The sequence below is a fragment of the Ambystoma mexicanum genome, chromosome 9 (genome assembly GCF_040938575.1).
Source record: "Ambystoma mexicanum isolate Mex_15411 chromosome 9, UKY_AmexF1_1, whole genome shotgun sequence".
Lineage (NCBI taxonomy): Eukaryota > Metazoa > Chordata > Amphibia > Caudata > Ambystomatidae > Ambystoma > Ambystoma mexicanum.
This window is the reverse complement of record NC_090931.1, coordinates 1,198,868,696-1,198,893,791: the sequence shown is the minus strand read 5'-3', so window position 1 is coordinate 1,198,893,791 and position 25,096 is coordinate 1,198,868,696. Positions and strand designations below refer to the sequence as shown.

General features: G+C 45.4%; 1 protein-coding gene across 1 annotated transcript in view; it reads left to right on the top strand.

The window, feature by feature from the left end:
* The window catches only part of THSD7B (thrombospondin type 1 domain containing 7B), a 2,969,219-nt gene that overhangs the window by 2,733,015 nt on the left and 211,108 nt on the right, over positions 1 to 25,096 (top strand). The gene's annotated exons all lie outside the window — the stretch shown is intronic.

Below are 25,096 nucleotides of genomic sequence, written 5' to 3'. Positions count from 1 at the left end.
TACTGTAAAAGAATTCATGTGAAAAATAGGTGCAGCTTTTTTCCAAACAAAATTAACAGAACTTCAAATAACATTTCAATCACAATTCCTCTTGCATCGTCTCAGATTACTCCCTGTCAGTCTCAATTGCTGGTATTTGCTGGTATTTGAAGCTTCCTTGGAAATGTTCTTGTGCTGTTCCTCCTCCTGGGTTGCATTTCTACACAGGAGGCTAATGATTTACTCTGTGATGGGAGCCAGGCTAGTGTTGGCCTTAAACATGGGCTGTAGCTATAGGGAGACAGGAACCCTCTAAGCTCTTGAGAGGGTCCCATTGAGGCCTCTCACTTCCTTCCTCTCCCATGGTTTTCATTCTCTGGCCTTCTTATCCAACCTCTCTCTCCTTCTCAAAATCTCACTGTAAGCTCATACCTGGGGGATCTTCTCTTGTTGCATCCATATCCTTATCCCTGTCCTTGTGTTTTTCCTGCACTTCTCTGATGCTTTTCCTGACGCTTCTTCACCTACCTCCGTTTTTCACTTGCATATTGTCTCACTCGCCTCCAGCTCTCCTTTTCTGTTGCTGACCTTCCTTACCGCCTCTCCCTTACTCATGTGGAGCCTATGCTTCACCTCTGTACTGTTGTCACGCTTCAATTTCTGAACAAAATAAAAAGGGGGTGGTTGTTCATTGATAAATACCTTATAGACCACTGGCCTCTCGGAAATATAAAATCACAAGGTACGACCTATTTTTACACGCTTCTATTTCTGTAATTTCTCAAATTGTAAACATCATCTTTTCAGGCTCCCGCCTTCTTAGTCACATCAACATTTAGGTTGTGTTTGTCTCTCCTCATTCATGATTCATCTCACCACTTCCTCATTAATGTTCACTTCCTCCAATCTCTTCTGTGCTTCCCCCTGCTCATACACCTCCAGCTGCAACTCCATCTGCTCCATCAGCACCTTCACCTTCTGACCCTTCCACCCTTGTAAATTCCATCACCACGTCCACCTCCTTATACACTACCTCCGCCTTAATCACAAACTTCTGAATTACGGTCTGCAACTCAGTATAATCAGGTGTATCTCCTCTGGACTCCTGTTTCCGGATCCTTCTATTCTATTTGGTAGTCGTCTTCAAATGCAAATGAGCTCTTCCTTTCATAGGGCCTTGAATTCACTTTCAGCCTCTCTCTGGTGGATGGTCTGTGGATTGGCTTTAGGGATGCCTTACCATCCTGATGTGGGGCTTGGAGTTGGATAGTTCCTCCTCATGCACAGTCTACTCCCTTCTTGCCAACACCTGGCAGGGATCTGTTAACCTAAGCAGCTATAGTTCTGCACCCATGCAATGGGAGTCTGCATGCACTACCAGCTCTTTGGAACATCCCATTCCCATAAAGTACCATGAATTTCTAATGTATCTATTTTATTTATTTTTTGCACTTGTTACACGCCCAAACCCAGGGGTATCACGGTGTTGGTTACTCAAGAGCCAAGTTAGTTACACATTTCATACAATCATATATTCCAACATAATATCGATATTGACGAACAGAGTAGGCTTTAGTCAAATTTGTCCAAGAGCCAAATTTTGATCAATCTCTTGAAGTGCTGGTGTAATGGCTCATTTCTGATGTGTGTCGGTAAAGTGTTCCAAAGCGTTGCAGGAACTACTGGCAAACTAGAGCCTCCCGCCCTTTTACTCTTGAACCTAAGGACATACATGTGGGTGTGGTTACAAGATCTTAAGGATATAGTTGAATTCTTTTGTGCTGCACTGTTGTTCAGATAAGAGGGGCATCGTTAAGATTGCATTTGTGGGAAGTGATCAGGGTCTTGAACATGATTCTAGCTTTGACAGGGAGCCAATGAACTTCTCTTCTAATATGTGAGATATGTTAATTCCATTTTATGCAAATGGCCGCATCTAAGGCTTTATTTTGGAGAAGTTGCAACTTGGCAAGATTAGTTGTTGTGGTGCCCAGTAGAAGGATGTTACAGTTGTCTAATTGTGAAAGGATGAGGGCTCTAGCTAGTGTGAGACAGTCCTGGGATGTGAAGAATTGTTGGCTAAGTGAGATACATTTTGTGGTATAGGTGGTTGAGGACAACAGGGCGCTGACATGTTTGTTCATGGTGAGGTTGGTGTCTAAATAGACGCCCAATGTTTTTAAATGTTTCAGGACTGGGATGAAAGAGCCATCAATAGTTATGGTGGAGTGGCTGGCATGTATGAATTTTAGGCAGAAGGGAGAACCTACAATGAGCATCTCTGTTTTCTCGTTATTCAGGCAAAGACTGTGGGTGGCCATCCAGTTTTGGATGATTGTGTAAATCGTATTGATGGTGTCAGTGTCTTGTTTATGATCTCCAGTGATGGGAATCATGATCTGTGTGTCATCTGCGAAATTAGTGTAGATGACGCCCATGGAGTCCAGTGCTGAAAATAGTAATTTAGTGTAAGCATTGTATAATGTGGGCGAGAGGCAGGAGCCTTGAGGGACACCTAGAGGTATTGTGATGGGGTCAGCAGCCTCATCGCCGATAGAGACTTTGGAGGTGCTATCTGAGAGGAAGGATTTAATCCAGAGGGTAGCTTCTGGGGAGAAGTTGAAGTTTTTGGCCAGAGTAAGGCAAAGCTTGTCATTGAATTGAATTGATATTTTATTTATATCACGCCCATACACAAGTGTTTCATGGTCTACTAAGTCGAACACAGCTAATAAGTAGAGTAGGAGTAGAATGGCTATGTTACCAGAGTCTCGGATACGATCCATCTGGATTTTTAGATCTAGTAGTGCCGTTTTGGTGCTGTGTTTAGGGCAAAAGCCAGATTGTCTAGCTCCGAGCAAATGGTTGCTTTCCAAGAAGTACTGGATTTGAGTATAGACTATTCAGTCTATTATCTTCAAAATAAACGGGTGGTCATGATGGGACGATAGTTGGTGGGGGTTGTAGGGTCCAGGGATGCTTTCTTAAGTAGTGGGGTAACCCAGCTTTAATAGTGGGGGGGACAGAGTTGGTGATAAAAGAGGCATTGATAAAATCAGTGATTATGGGTACTATAGCTGATGCGCAGAGTTTAACAAACCTAGCAGGGAAGCTGCCTCCTTTGCAATTGGATGGTTTGAGGGTGCTGATGGTTGCCAGAACCTGCTCTTGGGATACCGTACTGAATGTGAATTGGACCATAGTGTTGTCGGCATTGGCGCAAGGTGCGATATAGGGCTCACATTTGTCAGCTAGTAATTTTGTTTTCGCCATTATTTTCTCTTGTAGGGTAGTGATTTTGTGTGCCAGTGCATGTTGGATGGTAGTCCACCAGGCTTTGTCTGGATGGGTGTTTCTAGTTCCCTAAGTATAGTAAATAGTTCTTTGGTGTTTGATGCCGCGTTGGTAATGCAGGAGTTGAGGGAGTTAGCTTTGTGGGCTATCACTGCTGATTTGTAAGTTTAAATAGCTGCATTGAACCCCATAGTTGTGTTTGAGGACAGGTTTCTTTTATGGAGGTGTTCCAGTGCACTTTTGTTGCCGCGTAAGAGTTTCACATGTTTCTGTTTTTGTGGTGTCTTAGATGTGATTGGGGCTACTGTGTCAATAGTAGACTTTAGGCATGAGTGGTAAAGAGAAGAAATACTGTCGGGTTTGGGACCTGTAGGTGAGTGAGACTTGAGGTCTTCTGTCAGAATGGGGATGAAATTTTCTGCAGTGAGTTTATGGGTGTTTCTGATAGAAATAGGGTAGAGGCTTGCTGGAGGCAGAGCCTGTACTTTAGAGGTGAGGAGGTCAGAACATATTAGAGAGTGATCAGTCCAAGAGACTTAGGAGATGGAGGCTAGATTTATAGTTGCGTTCGATGTCAAAATCGAGTCAAGGACTCTTCCATTGGAATGAGTGGGAGAGCCAACGATTTGTGTGAAGTGCATTTCGTGCAGGGCAGTGGAGCAAGCAGTGGCTTTGTGGTCAAGTATATAATTAAATCCAAGGTTGATATTACCTAGAATGATGAATTTGGTGCTTGGTTTCAGGAGAGGGGTGATGAGTAAAGGGATTTTGAGTTTAGGGTTTTCAGAATTATTTGGTTGTCTATAGATGATAAGGAAGTTGTATACATTTTTAGGGTCAGTCATGAGTTTTAAGAGCAAGAGTTCATAACCTGGAAAAAAGTCTAATGGGCATGGTCTGAACTGCAGTGTGGTTTTGGAGATTACTGCTACTTCCCCTCCTAAGGAACGCTGGTAGTCAGACCTGAAGATTGTGTAGCTCGGCTGTATGGCTAGTGCAAGGGATGGGCCTGATGCTGGGTGTAACCATGATTCTGTAATGGCTAGAATGTCTAGTTGTTGATCAAGGAGTAGATTGTGGATATCAATAGCATGTGCTCCTAGGGATCAGGCATTAATCAAGGCACCTTTGAGATTAGTGTTGGGGCTGTTATTTGGGGCAGAGAATCTGTATGTTGGGTGGGAGGAACTACGGGTGTAGGATCCTTATGCTTTGTCGTCCCCTGCTCCTGCTGTAGAGTAAGGGGGTTACAATGTGAGGTCCTGGTGTCATTAGCACCAGTGAGGTAGTGTCAGTGAGTGGGAGATGGTTAGTAAAGTGGTTTCGAAAGTGGCTAAGACATGTGCAAGATGATAATCTTGCTAGTCTGGCAGGCCCTAGAATAGGTAGGGCAGTATGTTGTTGAACTACTGGTGTTCTAATGCTGCGGCGGGTATGATCAGTTATGCCTGAGCATGAATCAGAGTATCCTGTATGACCTTTTGTATTAGGTGTTGTGTATGAGCAATTGGGACAGGGCCATGGATTGAGTGCATGTTGGGGGCCTGGAGCATTTTATGGGGGGCCTTGGGGTTGTGCTTAGTGCACATTTTGGAGGGATGAGAAAAGAATACCTGGAGCTGGTTGAGAGAGGGTGACTGATTGAATTGGGTAAGCAAAGGGAACCTGGGATTGGTGCTTATGGCTTGGGTGTCGATGGCGTTACTAGGTGGTTGTTTGCGCGCTGCTAGGCTGTTAGGATTAGTAGCTGAAGTTAGCGCATCTAGTGGCGGTGTGTGGGGCAGTGGGAAAGGGAATACTTTAGGGAGGAAGGGTGTGGGGCAGGGGCATGGGGAGTGGCAAGGACAGAACAAGTGAGTGAGGCCATTTGCAATCTGAACAAAGGCATCAGCAGTACAGGGTGGTACGCTCAGATTGTATGTATATTTGTCTTACCTACAGGCTGTGGTTACCAGTGGTACACATGGTGAATATGCAGAGCTGGGGGAGGAGTCCTTAGCCTTTCCCCCCCTTCTTCTATGCTTCGCCATTGGGTAGACAGCATGTCTGTTTGACAAGCTCTGGCCTACTATGATTTCCATGGTGAGGGTGTCAGGGGATTCTCACCATGCCAACCCTGTGCCAAGCATCACCTTACTTGTGGTGGTTCCTTGCCACCTTGGTGACCTCAGCATCCATCAGCAAGGTCAAACACGGGACTACACCATGGGTCCCTTGCACATTTTGCAATGGGCCTGAAATGATCTGTAATGCCATTAAAGGAGTGTTCATAAATAACGCTCAACCTCCATTTCTGATGAAAATCGCTTAGTGATTGTGCATTGTAGTTGAATTTAACAATTTCATCGATACTACCCAATTCATTAAAACCATATAGTACTTAAAAAATAATATCAACCAATTCATCAATTCCGTACTTAATTTAAGCAAACAACATATTATTTGTCTAGACATAGTACAATGGTGAAGACAAGTGACATTAACCATTGTTAAAGCAGGTTATTTTTATCCGCCAATCTCGATTCAACTAGATGCAATATATAAGAAACAGATTTTGCATTTAATGAACGCTTCCAGAAAGCCTCCTCTTTTTTCCCACTCTTACATGTGTTTTTCTGTGTGTGTTTAACATTTTTGTGTTCATAGACTGTGGAGCCTCACCTACTCCATAGGCATCATCTTTTTACTGTATGTTACACAGCACCCTCAGTGCTGTGACACAGGGTTGTCTTTTTAAAACTTCCCACATTAAACTCCATTTTCGGGGACTGACCACTGTATCCCAGAACATGTAAAGTTGCCATAGACTTTATTAGTCTTTTTAAATTCACAGACCCAGTACAAACTATCTTACATTGAGTTCTGGAAAGGGTTAATAGTTATCCCTTTTTGTCTGTTTCTCATGGAACATTATTTTGTTCCCCTTTCTTTAAGATTTGGCTGATGGCAGTGGTATCTACCCTATTTTTCCTACCACGGTCTATTTAAATAGCCTTGGTACTGTTTTAGGCTAAGTTAGTAGCCTCGAACTTAAATCTGCCGGACCCCATTTAGTTTTATTTGGTTCCGGCTTATTGTAAAGATTTTTCTCGTGTTTTACTCTGCGTGCCAAATCAGGTTTGGTTCCTTTGTTCAGCGTCCTTGGGCGGGATTCTGGACAGAAGCACTCCTTAAGCACCTGAATGTCTGAGGGGGGCAGGATGTGAGGGAGGGGTTTGAGTCTCCCTGCACAGGGTCTCCTTGGAGACCCATGTCGCACTCTGTATGATTGGGTGTGGTGACTGTCCCGCAGAGACAGCCACCCTGCTGTGTGATTGACAGCCAGGCTGTGTGAATGGGGGAAAACTGCATAAAAAGCAGGTATCTGGGACTGAGAAAGCAGAGTCACCACTGGATGTAGAGAACCGAAGAGAAGCTGACAGAAGAGGACCTCTACCACGACTGAACCTCCCGGTGAAGCCCTGCTGCGGATCCAAATATCCAAACTTCGGGGAAGATCTGCAAGGAATCTTCTCCCCTTGAGCTGGTGGGACCAACCAGTTTGCCAAACTGCAAGCCAGGCCTCCCTCCTCTGGTCGAATTTGTTGTGCACAGCTACAGTGAACCGGATAGCCAGGAGGACCGGACCCTGCTTGGGTTTTAAAGAGCGCACCTTTCATTCATTGCTTTGCTTGGCTGCTGGATTCTTCCCTGGGCAGTGCAGGACCCGGCAGTCTTCCTACTTCGTGTCAGTCCGACAGTCTCTCCAGGAACCGTGAGCCTGCAGGACCTGCCAGGAACTTCGTTCCTCAGCTACAGCCTTCTTCTTCATTTAAGGTACTGTTTAAACGCCGTTTTTTGTTCCGTCTGACCGGGGTGAAAGTGTTTGAAATCTTTTGCCAATCTGAGGGTTTGTCCTTCTCTATTCTTTAAAGTAACTTTTCTACCAGCCAATTTTGTTCCGAACTCTTGGCAAAGACTTAACCGCGAAGTACTCTGAACTGTGTGATCCTCTGCAAAGACTCTGGTCCATTGACTTTGGCTCAGGCCTCTTGATTTGATGCCCTCACTGTAGTAGCCATTTCTAGATTGCCCTGCTTACTTACTTGTTGGTGCTGCTCAATTTTTGTCTAACCTTGTCTTTCTCTCCCTTTTAAATAATTGCTGGAGTGCCATTTTGCTCACACTCCACTTTGAGCTTAACTTGTCCAGAATCTATTGGGTGGTGTGTAATGTATTAAGAGTGTGATTTTTCTACTGCTTTACTTTAGTGAATTGTTTTACAACTGATGTGTAAATAAATGTATATTCTTTTACTCAGAAACCTTGAGTCCGTGTTTGTTTGAACCATAGTAACTGCTGTCCTTTGTGTAACTATTGATACTGCTCACTTTACTCTTCAGATAAGTCTGGCTGCTCAGCCATCACTACCACTTTACTGTGTAGTACATGCTTGTACCAAAGATGAATTTGTACTGTCACTTGTAGTCTTAATTGTGTGTGGTGTTCCCAAAGGGTACTGCATATGATTCTGCCTAACACATAGCCATGTTGTGCCCTCTTGTCCGCCCATTGATATACCTCACATTGGTAATCTTCTCTCTCTGATACAAGATTGGCTAGCTCCTGTATTCATTAAAAAGGAAAATGTTTTCTCATCTCTGGTCACTCCAACCGTTGTTTCCTTTTGTGGGTCTGGTGTAATCGATAGTTTGGGACACATCAATTGTTTCTGTGGGCTCATAATCAGGCCCATATTGGTAAAAGGATCCCTTCTACTGTCACAACCCCTATACTAGGTTTAGGTGCCTGCAGCAATATGTTTGCTTTCCATGGTGTCACTGCATTCTGCTGTGGTGGTGCCTGTGCTTGCATTGGTATTTGCTGTGTTTGCAATTGGTGCTTGTTGGTGCTTGCTGGTGGCATACCATGTTGCATCTGTTGTATTTGTGGCACCTGTACCTGATACTGCATGTGATCTTGGCCATCATATAGTGACGCTTCTGCACTGTATCGTTGGCATATGCTGGCCCCCTTCTTGCATCTATTGTTTGCCAGTTCTGTTGTATTCCTCTGCTACTTCTGCACACACATGAGATATGCTCCATTTACCCACATGCCCAACACTGTTGTGGTGGCCCTCCATATTGTGGTGGCCCTCCATCAAAACCCTCCTCCTCGCTGAACTTAGAATCCAAACCATCTGCCTCTCTGTGCAAACACTGGTCTCTGGGGGTTATAGTTATAGTCCCCTCTTCCTGCAAACTTTCCATTTGGCCCTGGATGCAATTGCTGTGCCTCCTGCTCAGCATTGTTTTCTCCTGAGTTTCCTATAATCCCTTCCATCATTGTGCACTAACTTCGATTCCTCTATCTTTCTTTCCTCCACTTTCTTTCTGTCCTTCTCTTGCTTTAGCTGACAACGGTGAACAAATAGTCAAATGTATTTCAGGCCAGGGTGTTGCCTCTATTGCCACAATCTTCTTTAATTGCCTTTGCACCTCTTCAGGGAGTCCCTGACCTAAAATGTGATAGAAGAATGGTTATATATTTGTCCCACAGTTCCCTTGTCTCTAGTCTACATTTTTCTGGAATGTTCTGTATATAAGCAGTGGGGTCTCACCCATATCTGATGTGTCTCAGAATTGTGTTCTGAGTGCCCTCCAAACTTCTTCTCTGCAATTATCAAAAGGTGCCCCATCATGTCTGGTTGTTTGCCCAAAATGGCAGCGAACAGACTTTTTATGTCTCCCCCTGCTAGCATCATCCCAGCTGTCATTCTTACCAACTCATAGATCCACTTTCCCACCCCTGCTGTGAGTGAAGGCAATTTATATATCAGGTTACGTTTATCTGTCTGTGGCCATGGTATATATTGTGCTAGTCCTCCCAGTTTCTCAAATAAGGTGAATTGTTTTATCCCTGCGCCCCATCTAATTCTGGCAGTACCATTTTTTTTGTCACTGTGTCCATCATTGTTATTCTCTTCCATTGTGGTAGATTTCTCAGCCTATTAGCATATGGCATTTTCTCTTCTAAACACTTAAAGGGCCTCATTACACGTCATAAACCCCAAAATACCGGCATGGTGCTATCAACGTGTCCGCCCTCGCAAGAGGGCGCTAATAGCGTACCATTACGAGTACGCAGACACGAGCATAGCACCATGCCGGTAAACCCCCTACCGCCATGGCGGTAAAGACCCAAAAAAGTCACTTACCGCCCCTGACGAAAGTGCAGATTGCACCTCCGCCTCCTGCTGCATGCAAATAGCGGTCACTGCAATTAGCAGTGACCGTTAAATTGCAGAACCGGAAATAGCATCATCGCACAGGAACGGGAAAGAGCACGGCGGCCATCTTCAAAAACACAATCCATTGCCATCCTCTGCCCCCTGGACCTGTTTGGAGTCGTTAGCAGTTGAAAATCATCCGGGACACCTTCAACATGCCCAAGGCATTCAAAAAAAGCACTGACAGGCAGCGCAAAGAAACATTTACAGCAGAGGAGTTGAACATGCTGACCCAGACCCTGGCTGAGAATGCTGAGGTTGTTTTTGCCAATGACATGCGACGGCCAACACTACTTAAGAAAAAAGCCATCTGGGAAGAAGTTGCAGTGACAGTCAGTGCAGTGGGCACCAGCACCCACACTGTGCGTCAGTGCAGGAAAAAGTGGGAGGACCTCAGACTGCGGGTGAGGGGCATCCTTGCCGAAAACCACTGAATCGCCAGTGCAGGTGGAGCTGGTTCACCCATCAGACTTAAAGAATGGGAGGAGACCTTTGGAAACCTAATCGCTGTGGAATCCCTTGAGGGAGTAGGCTAGACGTAGGTACCACTTCGGATGGAGGTGAGTGTACACATGACAGGATGCTATGTGAATGTTCTGTTCCCCCCATATGTGAGCACAGAATCCTCTCATGCATGGACACACATCCACACATGCATCCATCCCTCACCATGTCAGTGTCAGACCCAAACACACACACATGCACACATCACCAGAGACAAGTTCAAAACACAACCATGCATGGATGAGGCAGTGAACTGGCACATCACCTACATCCACAACTACTAAGTCCCAATGGCCACAACTGCATCATTGATGTATTCTGCATTAAGTATATTGAAACGCAACCAATGCCATCCCCCTTCTTGTCCCTGACAGGCTCACATACAGATGGTGAGGATGCCGCAAATGCATCCCAGGCACCAGCTACGAGTAAGAGGCCAAGGGCACAGGACTCAGAGGACACCCCCACAACATCAAGGGGCAAGGGGGGAAGGTCATACCTGATGAGTGTGAAACATCGTAGGAGTGCCACTGCCAGGGCAGAAGTAGCAGCACCACAAACTGAAGCCCCACCACCGGAGGTGAACCCACAGCCACCAATACCAGCCACTGAGGGCCCACCATCAGCTGCGGCAAGCTCCGCTGGAGAGGCAGCCGCCACTGCCCCCCTATCTGATCCTGAGGACACTATAGTTGGCCCAATGGAGATGCAGACCACAAGCCCCCCTAGAATCCCAGAGCCAGCAACATTCCAAACACCTGGGTCTGATGTTACTGTTGAGGACAACATTCCAGCCATAATGTCCCCCATGGTGGCTTCACCTGCTGCAATGGATGCATCTGAGGGCACAGCATCTAGTACACCGTCACCCAGCACTGCCCTCCATCTGCCCACCATCCTGCAGCGTCAACAGGAACTGACAGTGCTGGTTGGCCAGCATGTTGAGGAGGCTGCCCATCTCAGGGAGGATATTGTGGAGATGGCAAGGCACTCCACTGAGAGGATGGACGCCTGTACTGACAGGCTGTGTGACGAGATATCCAGGCTCAGGGAGGTCCTTACTCGCATAGCCGACACAATGGACCGCCACTTTTCACAACCAGGACAGTCTGCCCCATCGTCATCTGCCGGCTCAACACAGACAAGCCCCCTCCGCCGCTCAACACGCACCACCAGGCGCACGTCTGGCCATCCTCCAAATGCTGCTACAGACAATGGCCAATAGGGGGTTAATGGCGATTCCTCCGCGTGCATGGGCCAAAGCAAACATGGCAGACACATGAGGAATTGTTGTAGGGGGTGGGGAGAAGGGTATCATGGGTCTGTTGTGGGCGTGGGGGGGGAAGGGTGTCATGGGTCTGTTGTGGGGGGTGGGGGAAGGGTGTTATGGGTCTGTTGTGGGGGGTGGGGGGAAGGGTGTTATGGGTCTGTTGTGGGGGGTGGGGGGAAGGGTGGTGGGATGTTTGGGGACATGCACCTTTTTATCTTTCTGTTACTTAATACACTGGTGTCTAATCAAAACACAGGCTTGGACATCTTCATTGTGTTTGTGTACTTTATTGGAGACAGTGTTCATTGCGTACTTCTAAACATACACCAGTGCATCACTACCCATATCCATGTGACAGTACCAAAACATGTCCCTCAGAATATTTGGTGGATCAGATGCTGTCTCACAGCACGCCCCTCCTGGCCATCCCCTCTTGCATGTCCTGCATCCCCTTCACCTCCGTCCTCATCAGCTTCATCATCCTCATCAGGTGGTTCTATTACAACGTCAGGGGGCAGTGGCACATTCCGTCTGATACACATATTGTGCAGCATGACACATGCCATGGTGATCTTGGCCACTTTCTCATGGCCATACAGGAGAGCGCCACCAGACCTGCTAATGCACCTAAACCGTGATTTCAAAAAGCCAAAAGTCTGTTCGATCACGATGCGGGTATGGGTATGTGCATGATTGTATTCCTCTGCGTGCCTGTTCTGTGGGTTCCGTAAAGGTGTGAGGAGCCAGCTCTTCAGGGGATAGCCTGCATCACCTGTATGGGGGAACGAATGGGGTCCTGTTACTGTTCACCTGCAGAGCAGACTGTTCATATCACACAAATTGACACTGCATAGTGATTCCAGTACACAGTCAATGGCATACATGCAGATGGTCCGTGTGACAGCAATGTGCATGGGTGAGCTCGACCCTGCAAGTAGACATGCCCCATTACTGTCTACAACAGTAATTGACATGTCCTGGGTGAGGCGAGGTCTTAGGTGTCCCTGGGCCCAGGCAGATTTTGTTCCTCAGTGTTGTTGTACTGCCATTCCAACATAGATGTTGCCATGCAGTGAGGCATCACTTCAGTGGTGGTAAAGGTACGTGGTGAAATGCAATGTGTATGGCTAGGGCTGATCCTTTTGCATGCATCATACGGCACATTGCATTATTGATGTTGTGCTGGACTGATTCCGGATGACTATCTTCATGGCACGTATGGAATCTGGCCATTTTGTGGCGTACAATGTTGTGCAATGTGTATGTGAATGGATGTTTGATGCTACTAGACCTGGAATTTCTGGTGTGTAGTGTAGCTCATACTTGCATGTCGGTTCATCTCTAGTACGTTGCGGTCTTCCCAGATGGACATTGGCGTACATCTTTATGTGCATTTCCCAGACAGATGACAAGCTACACCCAGTTGGAGTATGTATCTCCCCCCCCCAATCACACCCAGTTGGAGTATGTATCTCTCCCCCCATCACACTCAGTTGGAGTATGTACCCCCCCCAATCACACCCAGTTGGAGTATGTATCTCCCCCCCCAATCACACCCAGTTGGAGTATGTATCTCTCCCCCCCAATCACACCCAGTTGGAGTATGTATCTCTCCCCCCCCAATAACACCCAGTTGGAGTATGTACCTCTACCACCCCAATCACACCCAGTTGGAGTATGTTTCTCTCCCCCCCTAATCACACTGCCATGTGCTTGCCCTGCTACTCACCAAGTAGCCACAAACGTTGTGCGGTTTGTCGCTCCATGTAGCGTGGGATAGTTGAGTTCCGCAGGACCATGGAGTCATGGGTTGATCCGGGAAATCGGGCACAGCAATGTGTGATTATCTTGTTGGCGTCACATACCATTTGGACATTGATGGAGTGGAATTGCTTCCTGTTTCGGTAGACCACTTCATTGCGATGTGGGACCACCAATTCCACATGTGTACAGTCGATGACCCTGATGCAACTTGGGATGCCTGCCAGTGAAATGAATCCTACTTTGGTGTTTCCAATCTCCTGGGCAGTCTGTGGCATGGGTATGTGTTCAGGTGCATGCTTCAGGAGGGCATCAAGTACCTGATTCAGCGTGTGTGAGAATGCTGGTTGGGAGATGCCATGCATCTTGGCCACTGTATGCTGGTAGGTGCCTGTGGCCAGGAAGTGGAGCACAGTGACCACCTTGAGTAGAGGGGGGGTGGCAGTTCTGATGTCTATGAGGCTCACAATGTCATTGTGTGTCATGTCCACGATGCTGGTGATGGTATCCCGGTCCAGACGGTACAGGGTGTTTATCTGCTCAGGGGTTAGATTAAATGGACTGGCTCTGATCCTGGGGATTGGTGGGTGCCTATTGTTGTATGATTAGGTGCCGTGGTGGTGCTTGCTGTGCCTGTCTTGCCCTCCTCCTCCTCCCCCTGCGTCTTCTTTGTGCTGCCTGTTGTTGTTGCAGCTGCGCTGCAATTATGTCCTCCAGCCCATGTAATGCTGCTAGTATTGGAACCATCTTGGTGTTGGAAGGGGTGTGTGAAGGGGTGTGGTGTGCTCCTTTTGAGCTGCCACAGTCTCCATTGCCTCCACCTGTGCTGATTGTGTCCACCTGTGGCAGGTGGGAACACTGCTCAGTTCTCTTAACGTGTGGTTCGCGATGCCAGTATTTGCGCCATGGCGGTAAGAGATTTGGGGGGCCTGCCATTGACGTGTCCGCTCAACTTGTGATGCTGTGCTAATAGCGGCATGGCGTAATTTACGGGATGGTGGGTCGCGCGCACGCGGACTGCCCAGTATTAGTGGCACCGTACTTAGCGGTGCCGCTAATAGCGGTGTGTCGGGTCGTGATTCGCATGGGGATTTAACGTTACCGGTATTTCATTACCGGTAACGTTAAATCCCTACCGCCTACCATGTAATGAGGCCCTTAGAGTCCACCTTTGAGCATCTCGGATATCTCGACTTATCATTGGCTCCTCTATCTCTGTCCAGTCTACCTCTCTCTCTATATGGGTACACGTCTATGGAGCTTGTGCTGCCTTCTCCTCGCTCTCTCTATTTTCTTCATCTTCAAACATTGTATCTTTGCTTTATTCGTCCTCTCTATCCTCAGAATCTAGTTGTCTCGGGGGATGTCTCATATATGTCCCTACCATCACCTCTTCGATTATGTGCGTGCTGCCCTCTGGCTTGTCTGTTCTCCAACTTCCTATTGCACCACTGTTGCCCTTTTTGCTCCTGTCTAGACTGTAACTTCTCCTTCTCATATCACATTCCTTTTCATCGGCAACTGAATGTCTGCTCATAATGTCATCAACTTCGATGCAGCGTCTCTCTAAGCTCCTCTCTCTTTCCCTTTGTTTACCTCACTGTTTCTCTCTTTCTTTCTTTCTACTGTTTCTCTGTCTGGGAGTGTATTCCCTTTAATAATGGCATCAATTTCTTATTGTCGTCCCTCCCTACTTCTTTCTACATCTTGCTGTCTCCCTCTCTCTGTCACAGGTTTCCCCCCTTCTCACCTGTCTATGTTGCCTGATGTCCTCCTTTGGTGGAGTCTTCTTTCGTATGGTTCGTGACTTCAATAAGCCTGCTCGGCCGTCCTCGGCTTCCAGATTACGTTCAGCTTCGATGTCCAGGATCACAGGAAACTCCAGGAGTATTCAAGAAGGTGTTGGTGGTGCGCGGAAGCGGCACAGGGATTCCGGGAAGTAGAAAAGAAGTCGGAAGAAGGGAATCCAGAGGCCAGGGGATAGCAAGTAGCACTAGAGAAGGTTCGGAACACACGTCTGATCACAGCTAGTAGCAGCGTTGAGACGTGAGGGGCCGCGGGGGTGTGGCTTCTTTATAGAGGACGCTCCGTAGAATGTGAAGACTGGCGAGCAGCGTGCGGAGCTTGCCGCCATGTTGGTAGAATTATGGAGTGTAAGGCCCGACGTGACAGGGCCCAGGAAGCCCAGAAGGGGCGAGTTTGATGGTTCCTGACACTCTCCCTCTCTTCCTCCCTTTTCCTTTCTTCTTCTAATCTCTTCTCTCTCTCTTCCAGCTGCTCATTTATTTTCCCTCTCCCTTTCTTCATCATACCTTTTCTCATTCTCTATCTTTCCTTCTTTGATCTCTTCTCTCACATCCTCCATTCTTTTCTTTTCTTCTTTCTCCAGCCTTTCTCTAACTTCCTTTGCCTACTCGTTAGAATCATTGATGCTCTTTCCATCCAACTTAAGTATGATTAGTTCTCCCACCCATTCTTTGGGTACTATTGCTGTCTCACTCCTGTCGTTTTGTCTGCCTCTCTCTCCCACAACTTCTTCCTCCGCTTTTGTTAACCTGGGTTGCAAGTTGTGATGCTATTCATATTCTACATGTATGGACGCTGGTCTTTCTCTTTGTGTTTTCTCTGCACTTTAAACATTTTCACTACTTCATGAGGGAGGTACATATGTGGGATTAGTATAACCTGCCTCTGCTTTTACTACATGTAATGGGTATAGTCCCTGGACAGGTGAGGACTGCTCCTTGCTCTGGGAAAGAGGATGAGGAGCCGTGGGTGTCATACAACCCTTGTCGTGCTGATTAAGCATCCATTCTTTCGTATTTGGCTGTACTATGTTGTTAGGGAGAATTCTCATAAATGGCTAATTTCCCTTACCTAATGAGTCCCTCTGCAGCTTTGCTGGATTTCTAGGATTTATTTATAAGAGTGTGAGCCTTTTTCTCACTCTTACATGTGTTTTGCTGTGTGTGTTTTTACCATTTGTATGATCTTCGGCTCTGGAGCCTCACCTACTCAATGAGCACCATTTTGGTGTCTGGTGCATAGCACCTTCAGTGCAGTAACACAGGGTTGTCTTTTAGACTTCCATCTGACTCCATTTTTGTGGCACTGACTACTGTCGCCCAGAAACAGGTAAAGTTGCCATTAACTTTATGCAGTCTCTTTAAACTACAGACCCTGTACACCCCATCTTACATGGAGTATTGGAAAGGGTTAAATCCTATACCTTTTTGTCTGTGTCTTGTGGGGCAGTTTTTCACTCCCTTTACACTCCCTTTACATTAAGACTTGTTTTAGGCTATCATATTAGCTTCAAACATAAATCCGCTTGACCAAAAACATTTTATTTTGGCTCCGGCTGGGTTTAGTCGCCATTTATTTTTGTTAAAGTCTTCCCTGTGTTCTTCTCTGCACGCCAAACCGGGGTTGATTCCTTTGTTTGCTGTCTTTTCGTGGGCTTCTGCACAGAAGCCCTCCTTAAGGCGCCTGAATGTCTCGGTAGGCAGGATGTGAGGGGGGGGTCTTCGGACCCTTGCCATGGGTTCCCTTGTTAACCCAAGTCGCACTCTTGTCTGATTGTCTAAGGGGACGCCCTTGCCAGGACAGCCACCCTGCTGTGTGATTGACAGCCAGGCTGTATGAATGGGGGAAAACTGCATAAAAAGCAGGTCTGGAAAGGCAGAGTCGCCACTAGAACGCAAGAACCAATGAGGAGCTGACAGAAGAGGACCCCTTCAATGATGAACTGCCCGGTGAAGCCCAGCTGCAGGTCCAAATCATCAGAATCTGCCAACAGAGAAGATCCTCCAGGCCAGGAAACCTCTTTCCTTAAGCTGGTGGGACCAACCAGTTTGCCCAAACTGCAAGCCAGGACCCCTCCTCTGGTCGAATTTGCTGTACAGAGCTACAGTGGGCCGGATAGCCAGGAAGGTCGGACCCTGCTTGGGTTTTAAGGAGCGCACCTTTTATTCATTGCTTTGCTCTGCTGCCGATTTCTTCCCTTGTCAGGAGCCTCCAGTCTTCCTACTTCGTGTCAGTCCAAAGTCGCATCAAGGAACCGAGAGCTTGCAGGAACTACCAGCAACGTCCGCCTCAGCTACAGCTTCCTCTCCGTTTTAAGGTACTGTGCAGGCCCGGTTGCTCGTGTCGTTCAGCCGCGGGGAAAGTGCAGGACATTTTTCTCCAATCTGAGGGCTTATTCTTCTCTTCTTTTTAAACTAACTTTCTTACCACTCAACCTCGTCCAAAATCCGTGGCACAAACTTTACCACAAACTACCCTGAACCATTTGATCGTGAGCAAATGTTTTTGTAGTATGGACTTTGGCCCTAAGCCTTTTCTACCTGATTCTATCACTGTAGTTCCTCTTGTTTTATTGCCCTGAGTACTTAACTGTTGGTGTGGTTCAATTTCTATTAACTTTGTCTTGCCCTCCCTTTTAAATTGCTGGAGTGCCATTATGCTCCCACTTCATTTTGTGAGCTTAACTTGTCTGGGATTTAAGGGAAGTGGTGTGGTGTATTGAAAGTATGGTTTGTAAACTGCTTATAATGTTTTAATGTTATACAACTGAAGAGTGAAATAAATGTATATTCTTTTACTTGGAAACCTTGAGTCAGTGTTTGCCTGAATCATAGTTTAGTTTAGTTTAGTTTAGTTTAGTTTGTTTATTTATAAAGTGCGTCCGAACCCTCAGGTAGCTTGGCGCATAATCATGTGCACAGCAGAGTTACAAAAACACCTTAATACACCAGTCAGAGCATACATTAGTCCAGGCTCTGAGTAGTTACATACAAGAATAAAGTATACAGGGAACAGTGTACAAGATAGAAACAGTGGAGAGTGAGGACCGGGTTACAGGTGGTCCTGAATCGGATAAAGCCAGGGTGCCATAGTAATTGCTGTCCTTTGTGTAACTATTTGATACTGCTCACTTACTCTCTAGATAAGTCTGGCTGCTCCGCTACTACTACCAATTTAACTGTATTATACAGGCTTGTACCAAATGTGAATTTGTACTGTCAAGTGACATAGTCTTAATTGTGCGTGGTGTTCCCAAAGGGTACTGCATATAATTCTGCCTAACATATGTCTTCTTCAAACGTTTTCCATAGTTCCTGTATACCTAACCTGTTCTGTAACTGTTTTCCCTTCCCTTCCCTTACATGCAGCATGTAAATAGGTGCACATGTGTTGCAGTGCTGTCTTCAAATATGGGCCTTCTTGTGGCCAGGGAATAAACATTTTGCCCGCCTTGTCCCTAGCCCATGGTGTGGTACTTAATAATGTTGTCCTTATATTGGGACAATGACTTACATAATTGAATGAAGGGAGTGTCCCCCATGGTAATAGTTTCAGAACTGAACAACTTACCAATTATCAGAAACTTTACTTCAATTTTTGCTCACCTTTTTATCTCTTCCCCAGCAATATTTCCCCTCAGATCAACACCACTGTGTCTCTCTCTGAGACCACGCCTCCTGTGTCACTAAACCCTTCTGAGCGAAACCATGAATGCCACTCACACTGGAAGCAGCCCCACCTTGCTGCTCCTACACCGGACCACACTCTTCAGCCCACACCACCATTCTACATCTTCCACAAATACAAACAAAAATACTTCAACAAGACCTAAACTATCTTACAACATAAGGATGGGCCAGCAGTGATTACACCAAAGAAATACAGCTGTCTTCTCACTCTCTGTGGGGGATCCATCTCTTTTCATTACTACACTATAATTAGGCTCACCAGGTGATCTTTCTGAACCCTTGTTGGAAGATATCTCTTTCTTTCCTTAATCTGTTACTTCTTCACAGTCCCAGAATATACAAAAATCCCATCCCCAAGTTTAGCCACGCCTTTGTCATACTTGCAGCCACGGATCTGCTAATGGTCTTCGGCAACGAGTCTCCCATATCAGCATAAAACCCTCCTCGCCCCACGGGGACAACCTGCAGTGACCGACTGGACTTTTCTTCAAAGGGGGCTCCTGATGAAACTTCTCTGTTACACATGACCCCACTATCCAAATGTCACCTCTGCAGTTTTCGAGGCCACAGCGAGGACCCCTCAACAATCCAACAACATTTAGCTGACCTTTCTCTGCTACCATATGTTAAGACAGTCCCAAAGTTCCAACCAGACCCAGAGGAACTGGAGTCAATCCAAACCAGACTCAAGTGAAGGAGTACACAATGTGCACAGCAAACTCCACTTTTATTATCATCCAAATAAAGCAGGGAGAGCATACAATCATTAAAATCTCGTGACTCAATTCAAAACAACACCTTAAATACTACAACTATGTCATCCGTGATGTGATAACATAACCTCAGTTTACAAAAACCTATGGGGATAGGTTAGTAAGCTTGGCTACATAGCACTTCTACATGGGCTAAACATTTTCATTGATTTACACATATCTGATGGCTTCACCGCAAACCACCTATATATTAATAAAAGTTAAACTACATCATCTTCATGACAAGGGGTTAGTTGGCATACTACTTGATGGGGGGGCATGTCTCTAAGGATTTTGATAAGATGGCACATTGCTTACCAACCTTGGAAACTTTACAGGTCATCAAGATATGAGCCAGACAGATATTAGGGGGAGAGATGCCTATGGACTGTTCTTTGCTCAATTAAAGAAGTTCCATTACTCATTCTCAGATCATGAGAATGGGCAATCCCTTTGTTCTTGGCCTTGTGTGCCATCTTGTATCTACGTGTGTGTTTAGGGAGTACTGCAGGTATATGATCTATGCTGGCTTCTAATGAATATTCAGTGTTCTTCAATTATGAGTCACATGCTAAGAAACCATGTATATGTTAGATTTAGCTCTTATTAACGTGTGTGTCATATGATCTGTTCCCTCCAGGGACACTCTTGAACTATCCTTCATGGAGTCGTGTTACTGCAACTGGCTAAAAAAGACTGTTTGTATTCTTATGAAACTTTAATTAATATGGCAGTGTCCTGCTTGTGTATTGTGAAATGTTTTCTCATGCCTTCATCCCGCTGTGGCCATCTTCCCTATTTCATTCTAATCTTGGCACTAATTGCCAACTACCACCTGAGCTCTGCACCGATTTGTATTTCTGTGGATTCAGCATTTTGAGTATTCTTGAAGTCTTGAGGCCTTTGTTTATTTAAAAGCATGCTGTGGCTTCCATTTTTAAGAAGATGGCTGCCTAACTGTGTCTCTATGTCAGTAAGCTATTTTGCATATCGTTCATGTTGTATTCACCTTATGCATTGGTTATGTTAGAGTTCTTATGTCTGTGTATTCTATGTTAATAATCTTCATGTATGAATGCATATTTACCTATTGTACATGCTCTTTGTGTGGAGTGCATGTGTGCTTTGTGTCTAATGCATGTGCATGTTACTGCTAAAATGTTAGTTTGAATGATTTTGTCATTTTCAGCTTAAATTGTCTCTATGTCCAGTTGCGTCTGTCTGGGATGAGGTCTATGCTCTTGCCTCAGTGAGTAACGATTCTCACCTGTGCGATATTGGGCCGGGGCAGGGGCAGAAGTGATATATGATGTATTCATCTGCCTCCCAACATTGCCCTAGCCAGTCAAAAAGCTGAAAGAACTCCTGGGCCCAACAAAGTACCTGTGGACTTTTATAAGTCAGAGCTAACAATCTGAATGCTGCATTTTACCAGGCTATTGAATGCAGCACTGTCAACAAACTCTGTCCCCCAAACGTGGACAGAAGCTAAAAATTGTCCGCTATATAAAAAAGGTGGCAAGGAAGATTCGGGCAAATATCAACCGATCTCCCTGCTAGATGCAAGGGTTAAGTTTTTTGATAAAGCTCTGTTAATGAATCTGGAGACCTAGGTAGATGACACAAGTAAGATCTACTATCTCCAGGCTGGATTTCAGACGGGTGTTAGCAACATTGATCAGTGCTTGAGAATTAGGTTAATATTCGACAGGTATGTGCTGTTGGGGGGTATGAACTTGTATGTGGTTTTCATTGTCCTCAAGACAGCATTTGACAGGGTTCCCAGGGTCAAGCTAATAAAATACCTTGGATGGCATGGGTAGCCCTACGGCCTTATTAAGGGCTATACAAAGGATAAATACTGAGAATGAAGCTGTCAGAAGGTGGAATGTCAATGACAGTGTCTCCAAAAATGTGTCGAGCCGATGGGGTTGTGTCAAGGGTGCATTCTTGTGGCAAAACGTTTTTGTCTTTTCAGCAATGGTATAATTCTCAAATTAATCAATACGCATTGCAATGCATCTGAACTGGCTGGGGAAAGATGTCCTGTATTAATGTTGGCTGACGATGCAGCACTTATATCTTTAACTCTAGCTGGCTCGAAACAAAAGATGCTAGCTTTTGAGGAATTTTGCATTGGAAATTGGCTCACCATTAATGTGTAAAATGTTAAGCAATGGTATTCAGGAACACCAATTCTAGGGGGAAAAGTAAATTGGAGCTGAAGGTGACTAATAATGTGTTGTCGATCAAGTCAAAGAATATGATTACTTAGGCCTCAGATTCTCTCTCAGATTGTAAGTGGTCTGTGCATGTCTTCAAAGCCCAAGTCACTCTGGCCCAATATAGTGGTGCTATTGCTAAATGTGCTTGTGACCTCGAAAATGGGGCAGTGAAAGTGTCACTAGAAGCTTATACCATTCAGGCAAGCCACATTGTAATCAACTTTAAATCACTGAAAATAAATGAGTGAAGAATTGTTGAGGCTAGCCCAGTAACTTCCCTGTGTTCTAGAGGTGGACTTACGAACAATTGACTTTATGTGCAAACCAAAGCCACTTCTTTACTGGATAAGGGTCTGGTCATCACCCAGTCTTGTTAAGTACAGGCAGGCCTTAGAGAACATACTCTCCCAGGTGGGTGGCCATTCATTAGCATGGCCAGCTCACATCAAGGAGTTACTGTATTTTTTGGGATATATCGAATGCTGAAGCGAGCTGCACCCCATCGACTCCAGGCTTAAACTGCAAATGAATAACGCTTTATCCTTGCTTGAGGAACACAAGTTACAGGACACTTCTGTAAACACAGAGAGTCTAAGGAGTTTCTGCAAGGTAAACAAATCTTCAGTTTATGAATGGTAACCTGATGCAATGTCTCCTAAGTCTACAAGATTACTGTATGTTAAATTGCTCATGGCCATTTTACCTCTTGCGGTACTGCTACAAAAATGGAAAAGTGAAGTCTCTAATAAATGTCCCTCTTGTAAGCTGAGGATTGAGAATGTTATGCACTTTCTGCTTATATGCCTCTGATTTCTAGATATAAGGAAAAGAGGTCTGAGGCCACTATTCTAGGTGAGAGTCATTAGAAGTACTCCGCAAACGCTAGCTCTTTGAGGTAATTTGGAAGATGAGCTGCCAGTCCATAGGCAACTATCTTACATGGGCATGGAGGAAAAGATTATGATTAGTCAACTGAGGTCTTAGTCCTCTGGGATTCTGCTGTAATTGTTTACTATGAATATTATTTTGCATTTTAATGGTATGTGCACAAGGTATATATTTTTTTGATTAACAGTGCTTGTACACCTTTTCACGTCATTGTTGCAATATGCTTGGCATATAGATATATGGGAAGTCTTGCGAGTTACAGCCGAAAAATGAAATCGTGGCCTGTGCTGCAGTAGACATTTTGACATGTAGTTGAAGGACATGTGTGTTCAAATACTAGTTTTGGATTTCTTCACAGTTGTTTCTTTGTATAGTTTGAATTTTAAGATATATTTTAACTCTGGGTTAAGTGTATTATTTGCAAGCTACATGTTTAAAATGTTTTTTGTTTTGTTTTTAAAGCAGGGTTTTTGTGATTAAATGTGTGTCGATATGAAATAATTGTGTATACTGCTTTTATGGTCTGTCGACGGAAATAAAGCTATATTGACTCAACTCAATAGCTCAAACACCACTCCAACACCACAGATGGTTCAAGAGTGTTTATTTCATTTTAAGCCAGGGTTGTTGGGCCATCCCTCTCTCTCTTGTTTATTCTCAGCAATACCACCTTAACATAGGCTTCCCTCCTTCCCAGGTTAGTATACACCAGATCCATCTCCCTACTGTCTAGGTTTTATGTCTTAGAGGTGAAGTAGCTATAGGTCAGTCCCTTATTGTCTATCCTCCTTCCAGTTTATAACCACAACAGTGATGGGTTTGAATTAATCTGAACCCCTGGCATTGCCCTGGGCAACCTTCCACACCACGTTTTTTAGCCCATCTGTGCCATTGCAAAAAGGGGTCGGCCCATATGCAAATCAGTCAGGTACTGCCACCAATGGTAGCAGCCCAGTCCGAACTGCTAGGTCAGGTCCCCTCTGCAAAGAAACACAAGCAACCGCAGACAGTGCAGCTTGCTTCCCAATGGTGCAGTGAGCAAAGGACCCATGTCTGACGTCTGTTCATACCCTCTATCCAGGACATCATAAATGTCCTTACACTATTCAGTGCTTAGTGGTCTAAAAGGGGTTTGGTGGATGTGTGCTGTTCAAACACTGCATTTTCTTCTGCTCCCTGTCCCACCAACATACTCCTCTCTGTTCTGCTTCTACTGAAGTTCTACTCTGACTATTCTGTTGCTCCCAACTCCACCCAACTTCACTCATTGTACTTCGTCTAACCCTGCAGTATCTCTCACTCCTTCTAGGCCTCACCTCCACACTTTCATATTACTACGATCTCCATCTATGATCCTACTCCATGACCCTCACTAAAACCCTGTCAACAACAATTATTTGCTCTCCTCCACACAACTCACCCCTTCTCTACTCTACTACTCCCCCGCCTTCTGTTAAAAATGGTCTTTTTACTTGTATGATCTCATCACACTCTCTACAGGTCTTAAATACACTTGGCACCCTTTCACGCAGAATCAAAATGCAGTGCCACTTGCTCTTAATAATCAATGCCTCACCTGCTCCAGATATCACCTCGACAGTCCTCCCCACCATCCTTCTTCCTTCTGGTTTTATGGTACTCCTTCTCCACCACCTGTGACCCAAGAGGTGTTACAAAAAGTTGATATGGTAAAACGTGGGGTGCACCTCAACACTATTTTCTGTGTCGGTCTGCGACATATTGGCAATAGTAGCCCAGATTTCACAATGTTCACGTTTGTGCTAGCAGAACTGTGGATGGCTTTACCCAAGGTAATACAAGCACCCTTTGATGTTTGTGTCCTTGGACATTGTCTTTGGTTTGTTTGTTTGTTTGTTTATTTGATAATGCGCACCAAGCCCTTGGGCAGCTGGGTGCAGTAGTACAAGAAGTCTCAAAGCTTAATTACAGTGCCTGCAATAGGCTGATACATGCAAGTAAATACAAAGTAAACTACAGTATATAATACAGTACAGGGGTCAAAAAATAGATTGAATATCTTAACATATGCATAGCAAGATCAGGATTAACATTGTCTATATTAGGTACCGTAGTGGTCAGGGAAGTGTCAAGAGGGTAGAGTGGCCATGGGGGGACGAAGGTTACAGGTCATTGGTATGAAGCCATTTGAGAGTGTTACTTCTAAATCTGGCATAAGGTAGTGGCCGTCTGAGGTCAATTGGGAGTGTGTTCCATGATTGTGCCGCTTTGACCGGGAAGCTGGTTCCTCCCGCCGTAGTCAGTTTAAATCTAGGATTTCAAGCATAAATGTGTTAGCGGATCTCATAGGTCGGGTTGAGCATCTGCTTGTGATTTTTCAGACAGGTACGGAGGTGCTAGATTATTTAGGCATTTGGAAGTGATAGATATGGTTTTAAGGAGGATTCTGTCCTTTATTTTTAGCTAGTGGGCCTCTGTCCGGTATTTAGAGATATGCTCGCTACGCTGCACTTAAGGCGTTATTTTGCAATCTTTGAAGTTTTTCAGTGACAGACTTGCTGGCTCCTGAGTATAGAGTGTTGCAATAGTCTAGTCTAGACATGATAAGAGCATTGGCCAAGGTGAGCCAACTGGCGCTGGACAGGAATGGTCTAGCAGCTCAGATTAGTTTGCAGGTG